This window comes from Schistocerca serialis, chromosome 7 (genome assembly GCF_023864345.2).
Source record: "Schistocerca serialis cubense isolate TAMUIC-IGC-003099 chromosome 7, iqSchSeri2.2, whole genome shotgun sequence".
In the NCBI taxonomy this organism is placed as follows: Eukaryota; Metazoa; Arthropoda; class Insecta; order Orthoptera; family Acrididae; genus Schistocerca; species Schistocerca serialis.
The window spans coordinates 365,708,081-365,728,672 of record NC_064644.1 but is presented as its reverse complement, the minus strand read 5'-3'; the positions used below and the strand labels follow the sequence as shown (position 1 = coordinate 365,728,672).

Below are 20,592 nucleotides of genomic sequence, written 5' to 3'. Positions count from 1 at the left end.
GAGGTATTATCCTATCGAAGAACTGCCACACATGTTAGACGTGCTGAAAATCACGTCCGTAGACGAGGTTCTGGACGTCCACGCGCCACCTACATCCACCAGAATCGTTGTATTGTAGGTACAGCAATGGCAGCTCGTACAGCTACCACAGCGCACATAAAGGGGCTTGTGAGCCCGGATGTGTCGACACGAACTGTTTAGAACCGCATACCTTTACACCGTCCTTCACACACGCCACAGCATCGACTGGATGGTAGAGCCAGTGCCCCCACTGCTGTGCTTGGAGGCTACACCACATACTATTATAGGTGTTTCAGAATGTGTCGGTACTTGGTACTGCAGAACCTATGCTACTGATCTGTAAATTCTGTCATTTCACCTAGTCGATACTAGCTGCTGCAACAACAAATTTTGAGAGAATTATAAACCTCAGAAGTGTGTACTGATTTCATTATCCAGCAGTGTAGATCGTTACAAAATTTAACACATCGCATATTATAGAATCAAGTACTAGATTCATTAAGGACTTGATTATATAACATCAGACGTGTTACTTCCCGTCACAATATTTCACTATCTTATGATGGTCGCTAGTACAACTGAAACCGATCGTACCATTTTAAAAACTCGTGATCTAGACAAATAAAGCTGGATTGATAAATTCCATTTTCCACGTTCTTGACCATGGCTAGCCTTGCTAATATTATCACATAAAATTACTAAGTCTGTAAGACCATCCCCACCGCATGCGAGGGGAGTAAAAAGGTACTCACATGTTTCTGCACCTAACCCCCAGCTGCGCCTCTCCCTGGCAGCACCGAGAATTTCCATCCTCTCCTCGCAGAGATTCAATTCATTGCCACTTTGTCACGAGAAACGTTCACGTGTTCACATGGTCTGCTTTACCAGTGTTGTAGTCGCTAGCTCGAGCGCCTGTGGAAGATCAGGAGTGCTTGGAGGTACAGGGTTGTTTAATAATATTTTCACTACTTGAGAGGGCCCCCCACGAAAACAACGTTATCGTAGGAAAATGAAACATTATGGAAATATTTCTAAGAAACGCTGCAGAGAAATAGCATTTAAACCACTGAAAGAAACACATTTTCATTTCCACATGAGAGGGTAACATCTGTTTATTGCGTACCATATTTACATTCCAGGTTACGAACGTTGCTCAGTGTGACAAAAACCTGCATCCACGATAGCCTGGAACCGCACTACAAGTTGCTCTACTGCTACCTGATACATCTCACGCGAGATTAAATGTTCAGCTTTCGCGACACAATTCGTACAGTACTTGAGGATTGCACATTGCGTCCAACATTCTCAGCCACGGCAACAGTAATTAAACTATTTGTGGTCCATGAGGCCGCTGGCCCCTCCCAGGACCAATTTCCGAATCACCAGTCATTTGGAACTTCCGAATCACGTTCCTCAACCCCGGTGCGAAAAGAGGACCTCTCCGTATTCCTTTAATGCTTCGTACGTCACAGATAGCGGTAGCACTATTGCTATCGTTTTGATAAAACTTCTTTGTGAGTTAAGCCCGGTGTCTAAAAGCAGTTATTCATATAAGTAATGGTTTGATGCAATCACTCCCAACACTTTCGCGTACGTTTAATAAACACCACAGTTTACGTAATAGAGGCCAAAAATGGTCAAATATGTGTGAAATCTTATGGGACTTAATCACTAAGGTCATCAGTCCCTAAGCCTACAGACTACTTAACCTAAATTATCCCAAGGACTAACACACACACCCATGCCCGAGGGAGGACTCGAACCTCCGCCGGGACCAGCCGCACAGTCCATGACTGCAGCGCCTTAGACGGCTCAGCTAAACCCGCGCGGGCGTAACAGAGGCTTTAACCATCAATAATATATTCTCCTTCACTATTTACAAGAATCTGCCAAAACTGGGGTATCTTTTAGATTTTGCGACCGTTGAAATCACGTAGTTTTGTGGCGAAGACCTCGTCGACCCACCTTCGGAGCGCGTTTTCATCCGGAAAGCAGGTTCCTAGCAGGCTGTTCGACAGAGAGCGAGAAGGTGAAAATCTGACAGCGCAAGGTGAGGTGAATAAAGTGGGCGTGGAATGACTTTCTATCCCAACTCCTGTACACTGCTTTTCGTCTGTCTAGCAGAATGAGGGCGGGCGTTCTCGTAACATAGCATCACTTCACACAGTACTTGTAGTGAATGTTCTTGGAATGCGTCTCAAAGACGTGTAAGATGTTGACAACATGTGTCAGCACGATGGCTACAACTCGCGGAAGTAGTTCGTAGTACACCACACCGTCGGTGTTCCACCAAATGTATAACGTCATATTTTGTGGAGGCACGCAAGTCTTTGTTCTGGGAGTTGCTGCTTTGTTTGACCTCAAATATTACTTTCTTTTCCACCATTTCTCCTCACCGGTAACGGTACGGGTTAGGAATGGTTGGTATTGTCCGTGAGCCAGTTTATGACGAGCAAGCATACATGCGTAAATGGCAACTCGATGATTTGTATAATTTTGGATTAGAGCATGCGGTTCCCATACACCCGATTTTTTAATCTTCCCATTTGTATGTAGTCCTAAATCTCGCACGACTTGGAATGATCACAGCCCATCACATTTACCAGTTCTCGAGCCGAATGACGAGGGTCGTTGTGGATTAATGCGTTTAAAGATCTTCTGATACCCCGACGCTCTTCTTGAGCGTCTAATGTCAAAAACTATCCTCGCCAGAAAGAGAAAACCATTTTCTTTCCATGCTCTGTATAGTGATATTATCCCCATACAAGGTTAATGTCTCTGGCTGCCTCCGCTCGTGTTACCCCTCTGTTCAACTCAAACAGAAGAATATTTCAGAAATGTTCCGATTTCTCCACTTGGTACTCCATTTTCTAGCGTCCATAGCTCACTAACTCCAAATGACAAAAAATAAATCTAAACTCAAACAGCATCAGTGAACTGCAAATAAAAAACAAAGGAGGGAGAGAGAGAGAGAGAGAATCGATGAGTGAGCTGATATCAACATACAAAAGAAAAAACCCAACGAAATTATACACTAGCCTGGTACTACTAATAACGCATATTCAGTAGAACACAGTCCGAACATCAATCCTATACCTATACTAACCCATCGAGGACAGGTGGACAACAGCCCGACACGAAGTACTTGAACAGTAATAATTGTAACCAACAGCAGTATTGTAATCCAATGCCGTTTCTTCAAAACATGGTACTCCAAAAAGCCTCATCTTCAGGCCCCAAGCGCAATCTGTCATCAACGTACGAACCACACTGACAAAGACTAACCGAGTCTTCAGTACAACTTATTGGACACGTTACGCCAGCATGTGCAATCAGCAAAGCCAGACGACCATTGGTGGGCTTGTTACTGGTACGAAGGTACGGAATGCAGTTGACTTCGGCCCCACTGCAGTCTAATTTGATGGTTGCACATGCTGGGGTAATATGCTTAATAGGATGTATTAGTTCCATTTAAAGACTGTTGGTCTTGCCATTGTGGTTCCTACGTTGATGGCCGATTACGCTTGGAACCTGAAGATTACGCCTTTTGGAGCCGAAATTGGTTGCATGTTTAGAACAAACGACATTGGATTACAGTACAGCTGTGGGTATCAATACTGTCATCATTCTGTTCATTCCTATACGGTTCGGTACCCATAAGATAAAAAGTTTTCCCTCTAAATAGGATAAAACAGCGAAAGTTTAGTTATAACCGTGCTGTCTTGTAAACTGATCAACAGGCTAGTCGGCTTACACGTTGTGACGCGGTGTGTTGCAGCAGTGGGACGGCGCAGGGCCGCCATGAGTCCGTAGCGGCGGCTGGAGGCGGCCATGAGGCTGTGGCTGCGGTGCGCGCTGCTGGCGGCGGCGCTGGGGGCCGCTTCGGCGCCCGCCCCCGGCGTCTTCCTCAACCAGTTCGCCGTGCGCGTCGAGGGCGGCACGGCCGCTGCCGACGACGTCGCCCACCGCAACGGCTTCGTCAACCTCGGACAGGTAACTTGCTTACCCGCTCGCAACACGAATGTCTGCAGGACCGATGTTTTACCATATACAAGGTATCCCATGATCGTATCAACGGGGCCCTCACACAGCTTATAGCTGCCGTTACCGGTCCAAACGACGCAGCTCGTGGTGCTGCTTAGTGTAACAGTTTTGAAGACGTTAGTGTTCGCTTACATGGTGTTTTTGGCTAAACCGGTTTTGCCAGTCTCGCTAGCCCTTACAAATTGTTAGTCGACGGCTGTGGCAGTAAGCAGTACGAGCCTCTCCTCAGATCTCTTCTCAGCAGTGATTCTCAATCTTCCTCTGACCACTGAGAGCATTACCCCTGTATTCAATCTGATATTAGCTATTACCCCCTCTCTCCCACCCGTTATCAGCATTACCGCTCAGACATCAGCAAGTACCGAACCGCCTCCTACCTCCATCATCAATGTTAGTGGCGAAAATACATTTTTAATTCCGTAGGTACGGGTAATATATCATCTGAAATTGTGCTAAACGATTTCTCTGAAAATTATTTCGAGCAGATAATTCATGAGCTCACGCGAATATTAAACGGATGTGAAAACACACTTGATCACCTATCAACAAATAATCCTGAGTTAATAACGAGCCTTAAAACGGATACACGGAAAACTGAACATAGGGTTGTCGTAGCGAGACTGAATATTGTAACCCACAAAACCTCAAAAAAAAAAACGAAAAATATACCTACTCAAAAAAGCAGATAAAAAATTCACTTGACGCCTTCCTAAGGAAAATCTCCATTCCTTCCAAATTTTATGTATGGACCATATGTGGCTTGAATTCAAAGAAATAGTATCGGCAGCAATTGAGAGATTTAAACCAAATAAATTAACAGATGACGGAGCTGAACGTGCTTGGTACACAAAACGGATCAGAACACTGTTGCAGAGTCAATGAAGCCAACATGACAAATTTAAACAGACGATAATTCCCAAAGATTGGCGACCTTTTACTGAAGCTCGAAATTTAGCGCGCACATCAATGCCAGATTCTTGTAACAGTTCCCACAACGAAACTTTGTCTCTAAACTTGGTCGTATGTGAAGTGTGTTATTGACAAGAAACAATCCATGCCTTCTCTGCGCGATAGCAATGGAGATACTATGGAAGACAGTGCTGCCCAAGCAGAGTTAGTAAACACAGCCTTCCGAAATGCCTTCACAAAAGCAGACGAAGTAAATAATCCAGAATTAGAATCAAGAACAGCTGCCAACATCAGTAAACTAGAAGTAAATGTCCTCGGAGTAATGAAGCAACTTAAAACACTTAATAAAACCAAGCCTTATGGTCCAGACTGTATACCAATTACGTTCCTTTCGGATTATACTGATGCATTAGCTCGACGAAAGTTCCGTACCCAAAGACTGGAAAGTTGCACAGGTCATATCAGTATTTAAGAAAGATATTAGGAGCAATCGACTAAATTACAGGCCCACATCATTAACGTCGATATGCAACAGGATTCTGGAACATATATTGTGTTCGAAGATAAAGAATTCCCTCGAAGCAAACGGTGTATTTACACACAGCCAACAAGGGTTTAGAGAACATCGTTCTTGTGAAACACAACTAGCTCTTTATTCGCATGATGTGTTGAGTCATTTTGAAAAGGGATTTCAGATGGAATCCGTATTTCTGGGTTTCCGGAAGGCTTTTGACACTGTACCACACATGCGGCTTGTAGTGAAATTGCGTGCTTATGGAATAGCGCCTCAGTTATGTGACAGGATTTGTGACTTCCTGGAAGAGAGGTGACAGTTCGTAGGTGACACTGTACCACACATGCGGCTTATAGTGAAATTGCGTGCTTATGGAATAGCGCCTCAGTTAAGTGACAGGATTTGTCACTTCCTGTCAGAGAGGTGACGAAAAGTCATCGAGTAAAACAGAATTGATTTCTGGCGTTCCCAAAGGTAGTGTTACAGGCCCTTTGCTATTCCTTATTTATATAAACGATTTGGGAGATAATCTGAGCAGCCGTCGTTTATCGACTAATAAAGTCATCAGAAGATCAAAACAAACTGCAAAATTATTTATAAAAGTTATCTGAATGGTGCGGAAATTAGAAATTGACCCTTAATAACACATTCAATTGTTTACTGCACAAGAACCAAACATTGTATAGATATCATACATACATTTTGAAGACAAAACCTGAAAGGTTTTTTTGCTTGTATATCGCCACAACGTAGTTTGGTAATTTGCCGATAGTCAGCGCTAGTTGCAAATATGGTGAGTGCAGCTGCCGTGCAAGAGAAGGGGACAGCTGTTTCATGAAATGGCCTCCCCCATCACCAGATATCACTCCGTGTGACTTTCTTCTGTGGTGAGACACTAAAGATCTGGTATATGTAGCACCTCTACCACGTGATGTAGCGGAGCTGCGGGAGCAATATGGGAGCAACTGCCACAGTACATAATGCCATGCTGGGACGGGTATGGCAAGAATTCGAGTACCATATTAGAGTCTGTCGGGTCACCAACGGTTCGCATATGGAATGTTTGTAAAAAAAAAAAAAAAATCCGAGTTCCTCTTCAAAATGCAATATGTATGACATCTGTACAGTGTTCAGTTCTTTAGGAATTGTGGAATGAATAATTGGAAGTGTTCCCTGTATACGAGGGTTGGAACTTAAATAGTGGCATCTGTTTATTCACAACCGATACAAAAGAGTTACACGTTTGCACCTGTTACTGTCCTTTAAAGTAGTCACCAGCGTTGTGTAGAAACAGTTGCCAGCGATGTGGAAGGTGTAGTATACCGTTAGAAGAGCCTTTTCTGTTGATCGTGTGAATGGAGCGGTCTAAAATTATAGTGATTCTCGCGTACGACTGTGATGGTGTTATCCTAACGAATTACGTTCCTCCACGGCAGACCGTCAACGCACGGTATTACTGTTCGCTTTTTGAGTATCATCTGCTACCAGTTTTGCGACAGAAGCGGCGACACTTTCTGCGCAACCCACCCATCATTTCGCTTGACAATGCACTGGCACCTACAGCGCAAGCTGTGGCTGTTCTGTTTGGTCGATGGGACTTGGAAGTACTGTACAATCCGCCATACTCTCCGGACTTAAGTCCTTGTGACTTTGATTTAAGATGAAGGAACCACTTCGTGGCAATCGCTTCAGAACTGTTCCAGGGATCCGACAGGCACTAGATCGCTCCATTCACACCATCAACAGAACAGGCTCTGCTAACGGTATACTACGCCTTAAACATCGCTGGCAACGGGTTCTACACAGTGCTGGTGACTACTTTATAGGACAGTTACAGGGGAAAACGCGTAACTCTCATGTATCGGTTGTGAAGAAATAGTAGCCACTATTTAAGTTCCAACCCCCGAGTATAATTGTTTAATGCGGGTGGGTGAATGTCCGCCTCTCTCGAAAGGCAGAATAATGAACACTACATTCAGAGTGACTTAGACTGTGGGCCATAACATAATCTTTCTATGAGGTTGTCTTGCCGTTTACGCGAACAGATACTGGTGACGACAAGTATGGGCTTGAGAGGCGGAATCATAACAGAATCCTCTTCTCATTTAGTGTGTTTGTGTACTATGCTCCAACCTGCCTAGCGGAAGGAATGATGGTCGGCAGGATTCGTTAACTATGACAGACGAGGCACATGGCATCCCGACAGCTCATTGTAATTACGATAATATAGAATAATTAGGAGACAATTTCGATTCTGTTAGATTTATAGTTTCCTCGGAAATAAAATTCACATATGTGGACTTCAAACAATAAAGCAGATGATGTTTCAAGAAACATGAATATGAATTTTCATTACATAAATTGGGAGGTACCTATTTTTTCCTGTGAAACTGTAAACGGTTGCCAAACTGTCGACCGTGTATAGTGCAAGCTATTTATCTTATGGATCATAATGACGAAGCGATTAGGCACGACTGTTCAGAAATATTCGTCTACACGATAATTAAATCGATCTGAATCCAAACCCATCTGCTGGTGAGGGTATGTGAGAAGCAACATCAGCCTGCAGACACGTAGAGCTGATACTGTAACTGTGACTAAGGCGGTTGGCGAGTACGCCAGACCAGGCGGCCTCTGCCCACCCCCATGGTGCCCCGTTCCGTCACAACGTGCCTGCTTCCAGCGTTCACATTCCGAGATCTCAAAATCTGAATACAGTGCTCTACTCGCTAGGCAACCACGGTCGCGGCTTATTAGCGAGTATACCAGATTTAACAAGTTGTCAGTTAAGGCTCGCATACATTTTTTATGGGCTAGAGCAGTTTCGACAATTATGTAATTCTCAATAGCCCATATAACTTCTTCAGTGCTGGCTCTCTAGAATAGCTCTTCTCAACCTGGAGAGGCTTATTACGTCCTGAGTGGTAAATTGAAACTGACTGGGGAGGGGGTGGGGAGGGGAGAGAAGATGGGGTAAAAACAGAAGGGTTAAATTGTGTTTCGATCATGAAAGTAAACTGCTGGTAAATATTGTTATGTTTATTACTATTTAATATGACGTTAATATTATACTTAAATTACTAACAATTATTTTTTTAAATACTTATATTAACTCTTGACACAGAGTGGTGTAGCTTACAGCTTATGAAACGAATGTATGAACGTCTTCCTTACGATGATAGTGAAACTGAAACATATATATGACATATGCTTAAATGTCTCACGTACTTGCCTCCTCCGGCAATAAAAAAAGTGAGAGAACACAACAGAAGCTATTGTTATTAGCGGGTCTGGTCAAACACAAACCATTGGCAGCTTGAAGTCCTCCAATTTCCGCTATTTCAGAAGTAATAAGTCAACCGATCAAGTGATTTAAAAAAACTAGGTACAATGCACACATATCAATATGGTTGATTTCAAATAGGAGTGCAGAATGTGGAAGAAACAAGTGTTGCTAGAGAGAGATTAGAGGTGCATAGTATGCTTGTTTTATAACAAGCGTCTACCTAAACGTGGGTAGTAAGCTTTCTTTTCTGGGAAGGGTTTGTAGATAGCAATTCCGATGCATTTCCAATTGCTTTACTGTTTCAGGTAGAAATGGGTTGTTAGAAACAAGCACTACCTATTGTCTCATTGCCACATAGTTCGTATTTAAAAAAAGTCTTATTGTCCTTTTTCCTGAAATGTTTCTGCTCATTCAGAGCAAGCCCAACCGCTCGTCCACGTCTTGGTAGACGCGCAACGGCGTGAAGTAAGGGATTGTCTGTACGAACGAAGTACAGTGGGGACTGCGTGTGCCCCGAGAGCGGTAGATTAGCTGTGGAAGCGTTACAGGAACCCCGTGACGGCCAACAGGGCACGGATGAAGTTGCGATGGATCCAGTAACCCATTCGCTTTCAGTAATCAAACGAGCTTCGGATCAACAACAGACCTACAAAAACCGAAAATGATCTGTCTTCCATGTTTTTAAAAATAGAAGTATTAAAGGAAAATTATTTTTCGCTCTGAATTTCACTTAATAATTACATCCAGATCTACATCTACATGGATACTTTCCAAATCACATTTAAGTGCCTGACAGAGGGTTCATTGAACCACCTTCACAGTTCTGTACTATTCCAATCTCGTATAGCGCGCGGAAAGAACCAACACCTATATCTTTCCGTACGAGCTCTGATTTCCTTATTTTACCGTGGTGATCGTTTCTACCTATGTAGTTCGGTGTCAAGAAAATATTTTTACACTCGTCGGAGAAAGCTGGTGATTGGAATTTCGTGAGAAGATTTCGTCGCAACGGAAAACCCCTTTGTTTTAATGATGTCCACCCCAAATCCTGTATCATTTCAGTGACACTCTCTCCCATATTTCGCCATAATACAAAAGTGCTGCTCTTCTTTGAACTTTTTCGATGTACTCCGTCAGTCCTATCTGGTAACGATCCCACACCGCGCAGCAGTATTTTAAAAGAGGACGGACAAGCGTCTGTAGGCAGTCTCCTTAGTAGGTCTGTCACTTTTCTAAGTGTGCAGCCAATAATACGCAATGTTTTGTTAGCCTTCCCCATATTTTCTACATGTTACTTCCATTTAAGTTGTTCGTAATTGGAGTTTCTAAGTGTTTAGTTGAATTTACGGCCTTTAGATTTGACTGATTTATCGTGTAACCGAAGTTAAACGAATTCCTTTTAGCACTCATGTGGATGACCTCACAATTTTCATTACTAGGATGGCTTAGATGGAACTGATAGGCCACCACACATTTGATTCACTGTATTCAATATGTCATCTCCACCGATATTTCAAAGTGCAATCTATTCTGCACTACGTCCGAATTGATTCGACGCTTTTTCGCAGCATGTTATATCTAATAGACGATAATACTTTATTGTACTATACTAAAAAATACCAGTGACATTGAAACTAACGTTTTGCAGTTTAATACAACTTTCATTTACCCGACACATAGCGTCAATTGCATAAGGGGCAGTCAAAGGGAAAGGGGAGTATGTAAGATAAGATATAAACTGTGGATCATTTGAAAAGTAATAAGCCATAACTGTTAACACATTTATTGTACTGTGCGAGACGAAGGTCAAGACATCAAGGAAAAATTTAGTCGGAACCATACGTTGCCGAGGTTGTTTCGTGTAGGCTGCAGGAATATCGCTGGGAGGCCCTTTCATATCCACCATACAGTCCCGGTCTCTGCTCATGCGATATGCAAATTTTTGCAGCCGTAAACAAAGACATTCGTGATCGTCGATTTTTCCGACGAAGTGGTGCACGTCTGGGTACATTCACGGTTCCGTAGGCAACCGTAAACATTCTTCCATGCTGGAACCGAAATTTCAGTTTCTGCATCCATAACAAAACAAACTGAATTGTAGAATACTTTTCACCTGACAGTACTTCTCTTGTATCACTGAATGACTCTAAAAATGCGAAGTGTCTTTCGCAGTGTTGCTGTCGAGACCAGTACGTTATTCAGGAATACGATTCCCTGGAAACATTTCCATTTCCGTTCAGACTAATTACTCCATCTAGTATCTACCCTTTCTTTTCAAACATGTTTGTGGCGAAAACAGATCACGAGTTTCTTCATGAAACGGACAATATTTTTGGCAGAATAAGCCGTGGAATGGTAACAAGTGCAGGCTGAGTTTCAAAATAATATTAATCGTAAATGAGTTTCAGGAATGCAATAACAATAGCTGTCACCCATGCATAATGCTCGAACGATTGTCGTACTTTGCGTATTGTAGCACCTTGGTCAGTGAGATACCAACCGAGCTAATATACCTTTTGCTTAGCGAAGTAATCTGTACCACCTGAGCCGTCAGGGAGGAAGATTACTTCTCATGAACTTACACACGGAAATGAATTTGCCGTAGAGTGTATCTGTCGCGAAATGATTGAGAAATGTTAATAGACTGGCCTTTGCAAATGAGTTCTGTGTGTTGGTTTTTACGAAAAACACTAATTTAATAACACAGTGCTACATTTTAAAACTTCTGGGACGATATTTCCATAGTGTAAGGTCTTAGTTAAAATATTTTTCATTCTGATACCAAATCCGATTTTCATTTTCCTCTATCGCGTCAGATTCTTATACAATTCTAACCTGAAGCAGAGCTTCAAAACACAGCAACAAAATCATAAGCCCTTCATCTTTAAATAATTTTATTAATTACTTTCCTTTGTTTCTAGAGCAAGAGAATGATACTCACAGTAGTACAAGATGTTTAGAGCCCTTTATGGAGCCAAACAATGCGTTGGCACCCTGTTTTCAGATTCTAGTCAGGAGATAAATAATTTAGTCAGATTTGACTACGTAATACCGTTGCAGAATCTTCTTCCAGTTTTCTACTGTCATCATAATTGCATTCATTTTGTGATTTGCTGTCCTGTTACAGACGTTCAAGAATGATAGGTCGAATTTGAATTAGGATAAAGTCACCATGTGCAGCAGGTCGTAAGGCCAAAGATCTATTAGAATAATTTCTATCCTCACTTTTTGCGTTATGACCTTCAGCATAAACAATACAAAAACGAAAATCATATACATGATTATACGACTACCCTAAATCATGAGAAGTGCAGTACGTATTGCTCTTCCCATTTCTCCACAGTCTCAGTCCCTCAACAGATGTACGGCACACTTTCAGTGGTAACTAGCTTTTGTCTTGATCAGCAAGCCCTAGAGCAAAACACCCATAGTAGAAGTTTCCCGCGAAATTATTAATGTCCTGTCTTTGCTTAGCATTTAGTAGCTGGCAGTAATGTAATAGAATAGAAGGAGCTCACTTGTAAGAAACTGTAAAACTACATTTAACAGCACAAATATAGTCTCACAACACATTTGCATGTCAACTAAGACTTCGTAAGCCACATGGTTGCAAGTACCACTGACTGGTAATTGCATTTCCCTCTATGTATGACGAGATTTAGAATAAAAATGAGTGTACGTGATTTGCGAAAAAACTATTATAGTGAATCGAGAATTGTTTGCTCTTTGACGTGAAATAACTTGCTGATCACTAATGAATTGCCCCACGTTGGGAGCAACTAACTGTCATTAATAAGGAAATCAAACATAAAACGATACAAGATTCGAGCGTTGATAAGCCAGTGGAACTGATTGTTTAGATGAATAAAACATAAAATGACTGCATTTAAATACTTGTTTTGTGAATAAAACTGCCTTTTTCTGGTGCTAGTTACTTTATTTATCCCATACACGTTTTGCCTTCTCCTGTTTTAAGGCATCATCAGTGGGATCTATAACGATACAGTTTTGTTAATTATACATTATCAAACAGTTCATTTCATGATTTTTTGTAAAATAATTAATTACAAACGATTTGCTGATCTGCGTTTCCTCACATCAGGTCTGGAGGTCGCACTACCATTTTTATCACTACCACACAAACACATCTTTGTGTTCTCGCCTTCCCCACACTGTTCACCATGTTCCTCACTCTTTTTTGTGGTGGACTATTATTCTTTTGTCACTCGGTACAACTATTTCGTCGTACACTACTTTTCATAGCGTAAATATTGCAACTCCATTACGTGTTTCATCTTCTTTGGTACGTTTTCCTATTTGTGGCCAACCTAACGAAGTATATGTTCGAGACTAACTTTTATTTACGATGTTTATACCGTGTGTGTGTGTGTGTGTGTGTGTGTGTGTGTGTGTGTGTGTGTGTGTGTGAGTGGGGGAGAGAGGGGGATAGAGCCGACGAGGGTGTTTTTTTTTGGGGGGGGGGGGGTACTAGCTGTTAGCGAGTGGTTGAAAACTATGGTGACACGTGATTTTACTTTTCGTTTCGATATTCTGTGACAGCATTTAATTCAGTAAGTTTTGTGTAAAAAACCAAACAACAATTACAAATGTCACAGCCGATTTGGCTGGGCGTGGACACGAATCTGTTATTCAGGGGATGGTGGGCGGAATGAATAATTCCATCATTCTGCATAGCCTTTTGTCGTGGGGTGATGACGGCGGCAAGTGCTGACTCGCGACGACGCGTCACTTCGGACCTGTGTGGTGCTCTGCTCGGCAGCCGGTGGCTGTGCGGCCAGGGTCCAGAACGGCGTCCACGTTGATACGTCACTATCTATAGCCGTAGCCGAAGCTCCGCTCTCACGGTGTCGGAAGGCGGATGATGGCGATTGGCAGAAGGGCCCCAATGTCCTCTTGCTTCTTCACTGTCTCACCGACTGTCCTCTTCAATCCCCTCTCTCTCCAAGCTCGACAATTCCTTGAATATTTCCCCCCTCTCAGTTTGGAATTGGCGGACTAAATTTGGAATGTCGTCCTGTGACAGATCGCCGTTTCATGACCAAGCCTCCAAATGCAGAATGGAAATTCTCTGTCTTGCGTGGGCTGCTGTGTGACTCGGTAATTGACATCTTTTTCACGATTTCACTGTCAAGGCGGTTCCCAGTTATATGTTTCTCTGCATTTGTAAGTTACTGTGGAAGCAATTTTTTTCCATGGCTCTCTCAGCGTGAGACATGGACAGTCTCATATTTTCGCTTTGCCTCAGAATCTGCTGCCGTTCGGAATTTGTAAGGAACGTTCATACTGTACAGAATATTGCTTTTCTTTAAGCAGGCTGACTTCTTTCGCAGACCTTTAGTTTCACACGCCTCGCTGTGAGAATTACCACACCTCCAGAAGCACATTCTTTACACGCTGTTCTAGTGGCAGCAGGGGTCAATCAGTTTGCAGCACACTTCTCGTTATGTGACAGGCTGTTCGCAAGGTTCCCATTCTTAAGCGAAGCGTGTATGTGCTCCTTACATCTCTGTGGTTGCAGAATGGCTCCAGTGTTAGCTTCTTGGGCGCTAGCCACATAGAGCCAATTGCATTATGTAATTAGAATGTGTTTTGTCCAGTACTCAATGAAAAACCTTTGCCCCATTTTGACTCCAGTTTTCTCATTACACTTTGTGAGCACATACATAAACAAGGGGGCAATAATTTCACATTAACCTCACTGATAAAGTACAGAACAAAAGGAAGTACTAATTGTCAATATTGAAAGAAATTTAGACTAGTACTAGTCTGATATGATGAAGCTTGCAGGGAACAAGTGAGATTGGGATAACAATTTTCTCAAAAGGTTGTCCTCGAATAACTGTCAATCAGCGCAGAGGGATTGCCCTAATCGTGCAAGAAAGACGTACGAAAAGCGTTTGCAAATGACAAAGCCTCCTCGGACATGGATGAGCCCTCGACTGCTTGATCAAGTGTTGTATCACAGGACCTTTCAAAATTTAGACAGCAAGGCACCGAATAATTGCTCTCTCCTTCACTGGCAGCATGTGCTCCCAGATGTTGTCAGCGTAGTTCACGAAAGAATCGGAGAGCTGAGTGCTCCATACAGTGGGGCCGGCAGCGAACTGTTACTAGTTATACAGCCGTCCCTCCAACAATATTTATTATATGGCTACCAGTTTCGCTGCTTCGTTACCCATCTTCAGGTCTTAACTGATGCTGAGTAGGTTAATCTGCACTGATCCTTGAAAATGCTTGTCTGCATTCTGCTCTTCCTTTTAGAAAAGAATATTAAATGGAGTAAAAAATAATTTTACATTAAAAATAGCAAAACATATGATCAAATGAATATTTCACAGATATGAACCATCGCCTATTGCCTATAATTATCAGAACACCATTGGCTTCGAGGTAGCCAAAATGACTGACAAATGTGGTTCAAATCCATGATGATAGAGGTGGTAGCAGAGGTAACGCCAACAGGAATAATTCCTCCTCTACTAACATAGGACGCCGGTTGCCGCTACCACATTACTAAAAACCTTCATTAAAAATTTCAATCATGGTACACAGGCATCTTTAACTAGACCACATTTAACAAGAGATACAAATCACCTATCTTGTAACACAGAGATAACTCGTTAATTATTTAGTAAAATTTAAACTTACCACAAAAGCAGAAAATTACGAATGATATGCAGGGAACTTTGAATTTACTGCTCAGGCATAAAATTTTTCTTTTTTTGTAGATGCGAACAATTTAGTAAACAGCTCGAGGTCGTGATACTAGCCAACAGGTAGCTATAGCGATCCCTCAGAAATGAGATAGCTAGACTAAAAAATTGTCACTGACTATAAAGTACAGTTCGAAAAGCAGAAAAAAAGATTCAAATGGCTCTGAGCACTGTGGGAATTTACTTCTGAGGTCATCAGTCCCATAGAGCTTAGAACTACTTAAAGCTAACTAACCTAAGGACATCACACACATCCATGCCTGAGGCAGGATTCGAACCTCCGACCGTAGCGGTCGCGCGGTTCCAGACTGTAGCGCCTAGAACGGCTCGGCCACTCTGGCCGGCAGTACCAGTATAACAACGGGCAACCAGGATACGGAGTCAAAATAGCCACCACCAGACACTACGTGACGTTCACCCTAATCGGATGACCACCGTGTTTTCTCGTAAAATCCAACGCCTACTGACAAACGCTTGCTTAGAGAGCGCCGAGAGAAGGATGTAACGATGATTACCCCAAATCGGAAACCCACGGGTATCATCTAACAGACGCCACTATTCGTCCTGCAGAAGTGCAAGAAGCTCTTAACGAGCAATGTTCACGGCTGCGACCAACACATGGTCCCGCCAAACCCGCAGTGAGCAAAGAGTCCGCTCCTGCCAACTTGCCACGGAATACACTTGGCCACAACAGCGTGCCGCCTCACTTGCGCTCTTCGCCGTCCATGTCAGGCTCTCCTCTTCTTCAGGTCTCCGCAGCCCTCAACTACCTTCTCCTGCGACCTGCCCTCTACTGGCGACAGTAACGCTCACACGTTCTTGCGGCCAGAGGGACTCCAAATCCGCGGGAATTACGCGAAATTAAACGCAGGCGCACCGCGAGACAAGGACTCAATATTTCACCATCCGTCTTGTAAATGATTTCATGGATCGAACTACTAATCCCTCACCTACAGCAAACTTTTCCTCCCATATTTTGTTGTACATGATCTCTGTCCACCGCATTTTCATTCATTGATGTCTTTACACTTGTTCTCCGGATCTGTCTCTTCCCTATATCAGTGTTTTCTAATATTTCTCTCTTCGCCGATTCTGCAGAGAACATTCTAAGCTCTTCCACTATCAGTCAAACTAATTCTATATATCGCGTTAAATCGACAGCTTGAATTCCTTCCCGGCGTTTCCACAATGAATGTTTCTCTACCATACAATGCTGTGCTCTATAAACGTATTCTAAGAAGTTACTTCATCAAATGAAGACCCATGTCCATACGAGTAGGCTTAGTTTAGCCATGAATGCTCTCTTTGCCTTTTATGTCTTCCTTGGTTTACACATCATATGTTGTTTTGCTTCAAAGATTGCGTAATGTCTTCACTTCGTACACTTCTCGTCACTTCATCTTTCTTTGGCTTATGATATACTCATTAAAGATTTCATTCCATTTAATAGGTCACGTAATTTTCTCCAAATTTCATTGAGCATATAGATATCTTTAGTGTAACAATTGATATCCTGTCACTCTGAAATTTAATCCCACTTCTTAACATTCATTTTGTAATATATTTTGTGTGGGATCTAAAATTTTAAAACCTCTCTCACACCGGCCTGATTTAGCTTCACTGATCAGGATAGTATAAACATGCGTATGTTAAGGGCATTTTCATTCACAAGGCAGGCTTATCACATTCACTCAGTTCAATACTGTTCTATCCTGATTAAATTGAGCTTAACTTAAATTCCATAAGGCAGTGAAGCCATTTCGAAGTCTCGGTGCGACGAAAATTGTCAGTCGATCTCCTGAAAACATTTGTAATAATTATTAACTTTCGGTGATCACATGGGGAAGACCGGAGATCTGCTGGTAAGACCGTGTTAGCCTATTTATTTGAAGTAACTGGATATCTTGAGCATACAAAACGGCAGGTTCATCCAGTGTAAATCAGACGTTCCCCACTGATCCCGTGCCACACAGCGTAGTAAGCAGACACTGTCAATAATAATCAGTTAAATAATACGCGAACACACTTACTTTAGTTCATGTATTAAATTCCTTCTCATACAGAATCTCATCAAGATGGCGACTAGCTCAACAATACATACATATACATCCTTCTTTCACGACTAATCGGCAAGAAGTCCTCTATTCTTTTCATAAGAGGAAACATGGATAGCAGAGAAGCTATTCCATGGAGTAAATGGACGCTCCAAGGAATAATTGGGCTCGAAACTACTTTGCATTGATAATCGGTAAGATAAGAAGAGATATTTCGAGATATGTGCTGAGTTATATAATTTATAAAATTTCTGAAAATATCGTGGAGAGACCGCTGCAAGAGACATTACAATTTCTTTGATTCATCCATGATTGGTACATTTTTGTGGTTGTTACAATCAACGTTAAATAGTCACCTCAACAACCTTTTCACAGTGTAGAGGCACTAAAACTGACGCGTTTTGAAAGACAGGCCTTCATTTTTAGAATTATTAGAACAGAATCTCTTAAAGCGTTCTAGACAAAACTACAGTTATGAAAGGTAAGAAACCACGAAGTTTTAGTATTTTTATATGTATTTTTATCCCGGCCGATTTTAGATATAATTGTATAATAATTCTGGCGATGGAAATTGATCTTGGAAATGAATGAGTTTTAGCGTTTTTCGCTGTTTTACTCGCTTATTCGACATACGGATTGAACAGGAGGGCGAAAGGCTGCATCGCACTCTTACACCCTTTTTAAACCGAGAACTGCCAATCTTCCATTCTTTTCCTTTCCCTTTGGTCCTTGTACGTGCTGTATATCACCCGTCATTATCTACAGCCTACTACTACTTTTCTCGAAACTCTCGAACGTAATTTCCCATTTTACATTGTCAACAGTTTTCCTAAATCGATAAATCCAGATAATGTGTCTTGATTTCTCGAAATTCTTGTTCCCGCTATTAAGAAGAACGTCAGAACTGTCTCTCTGGTGCCATTACTTTGCCGAAAGCCAAACTGATCCTGAGCTACGAAATCCTCAATTTTCCTCTCTATATTATTCTTGCTATCATCTTCGATGTATGAGTTTTTAAGATGAATTCGGGAAGTTTTTGGTGAGTTTTCTTCGTGAGTCTATCGTCATGTCTCCAGACTCCAGATGCTACACCTTTTAGAAGTTTGCAAAGGATTATAATTATCCATTCTTTCTTACTAAGTCTTCCTAAACCCTGTCAGATTGTAATACTGTGTTCGCTAACTCTTCCGTACATAATCCCTTCTACCACTTCCTCAGACAAGTCGTCTCCGTCGTAGAGACCTTCAGTGTAATCTTTCCAGCCACCTGTTCTCTCCTATGCGTTTGGCAATGGAATATCCATTACACTCTTAATATTGAAGCCCTTGCTTTTAATTTTACCGTAGATTTCCTTAAATTTTCTGTGTGTTGAGTTAATCATTGCAGCGACAATTTGTCTTTTGATTTCAAGCATTTTTTCTTCATCAATTTCGCGTTGACTTTCTTGCAGTGCCTGTTTATATTACTAAGAGAGTTATATGGCCCTAATCTTGCCATTCCCTTAAAATTGTTGTACCTTCTTGCTCCTTCGATCAATAAAAGTGTTTCTTCGCAGTTACGTTCCTCCCATAGAAGTGATCAGTCTGGCCTAAAAATGATGCTACTCTGTCAGGCTACAGTGACCGTCGGTTCCCCTGAGTGTCTGTTCTAGGATAGCCATAAGACTCCATTCCCGTATGGAAACACTTCATCTTTAAGGCGTCTCATCCAAGTCCGTTGACTGAGCTCTTTCATTCATCAAAGGTGACACATGTCAGCCACTACTGCTTTTGGTTTAAGTCCTCCCAAATCAGCGTTTATATTTTTGTCGCTGACGCCCGTCTACGTTCCATTATGTACCTCAGCTTGCACTGCTTGTGATTCAATCTTGATGGATACAAGTTTTACTTTACAAGATGTCAAGAAACTTACTGTTTCTTGTCTATGTAGGGGGAATCGTAGGCTTTGAAGACAAATCGAAACGAAACTAGCAAGTAATGTAGCCATACGTTGTTGAGTAGTTTAACGAGGGTAGGAAGTCTTCCACGTATGTTTGAAAGGAACCATGACAGCACTGACCTTCATTGGAATGTGGTCATCAGTTTACATAAAACGAGAACTGGCTTGGGAAGATTTATAAATCCTCAAAAAGTTTAGTCAAAATGTGAGAGATGTACACAAACTTTCACTACCCCACCATTCCGAATTAGTGAATGGTGCCAAATCACTATAATGGCTACGATACCGCAAGATAGTATGTGCTAAGAACAGTAATAGACCCCAACAGGTTGAACTTTGTTACTAACGAAATCGTTTTAGGAATATTAAATTCGAGATTGGATTAAAATTTTGTATTACCCAAAGTTGATCTGTGCGATCAGAACTGTCGTGGGGAATATGATGTTATTTAGCTACTCTTTATGTTACTTTAGAGCATAACATGCGATAGTATTGAAATTATTTTACCCAATTTCGACAGGTACCAAACGAAGGGCCTGGTTAATTCAAGTACAATAGAATGAACGAAGATATATTAATGAAAATAGATGCTTCACAACTTAACATCATCGATTCTACTTATGCAATACTGATCGTTGTCGAACACTTTTGTAATGAACCTGGTTGTCACGAAGATTACGGTTTGCATCTCGATGATCACAGAATGCAAAATAATTAGAAAGCTTTATAGTCCCAGCAGGGAGTGCTCATTACGACTGCACGCTGCTTTGGTCTCGCAGAGCCAATTGTACAACGTTATACAGTACTGCTAATTAACACTGGATTGTCAGGGACACCTATAGGCCACCTGTTGATTCCCGTAGCTGCAGTCCTTCTCCACGTTCAACATAATGACGACGTAAATTAAACCAACACCTGCACACACGCAGTGCAACTCTTCAAGAAGTACTTTTCATTTAACATTTTGCAGTATGTTAGTTTGTACGTATATTCTTTTGATTCTCCATAAATGTTTCATTTTAAGGACTTAGAATAGCCTATTGTCTTAAGGTCGTGAAACGCAGCCACGGCTCATGGTAGTGTTGTGTTACG

General features: G+C 41.9%; 1 protein-coding gene across 1 annotated transcript in view; it reads left to right on the top strand.

Annotated features, from left to right (window-relative positions):
* Window positions 1-3,903: 3,903 nt before the first annotated feature.
* LOC126413092 (furin-like protease 2) overlaps window positions 3,904-20,592 on the top strand; it is a 714,734-nt gene continuing 698,045 nt past the window's right edge. Inside the window, exon 1 of the mRNA XM_050082987.1 lies at window positions 3,904-4,014. The gene's annotated coding sequence lies outside the window, so the exon portion shown is untranslated. The remainder of the gene's footprint in view (window positions 4,015-20,592) is intronic.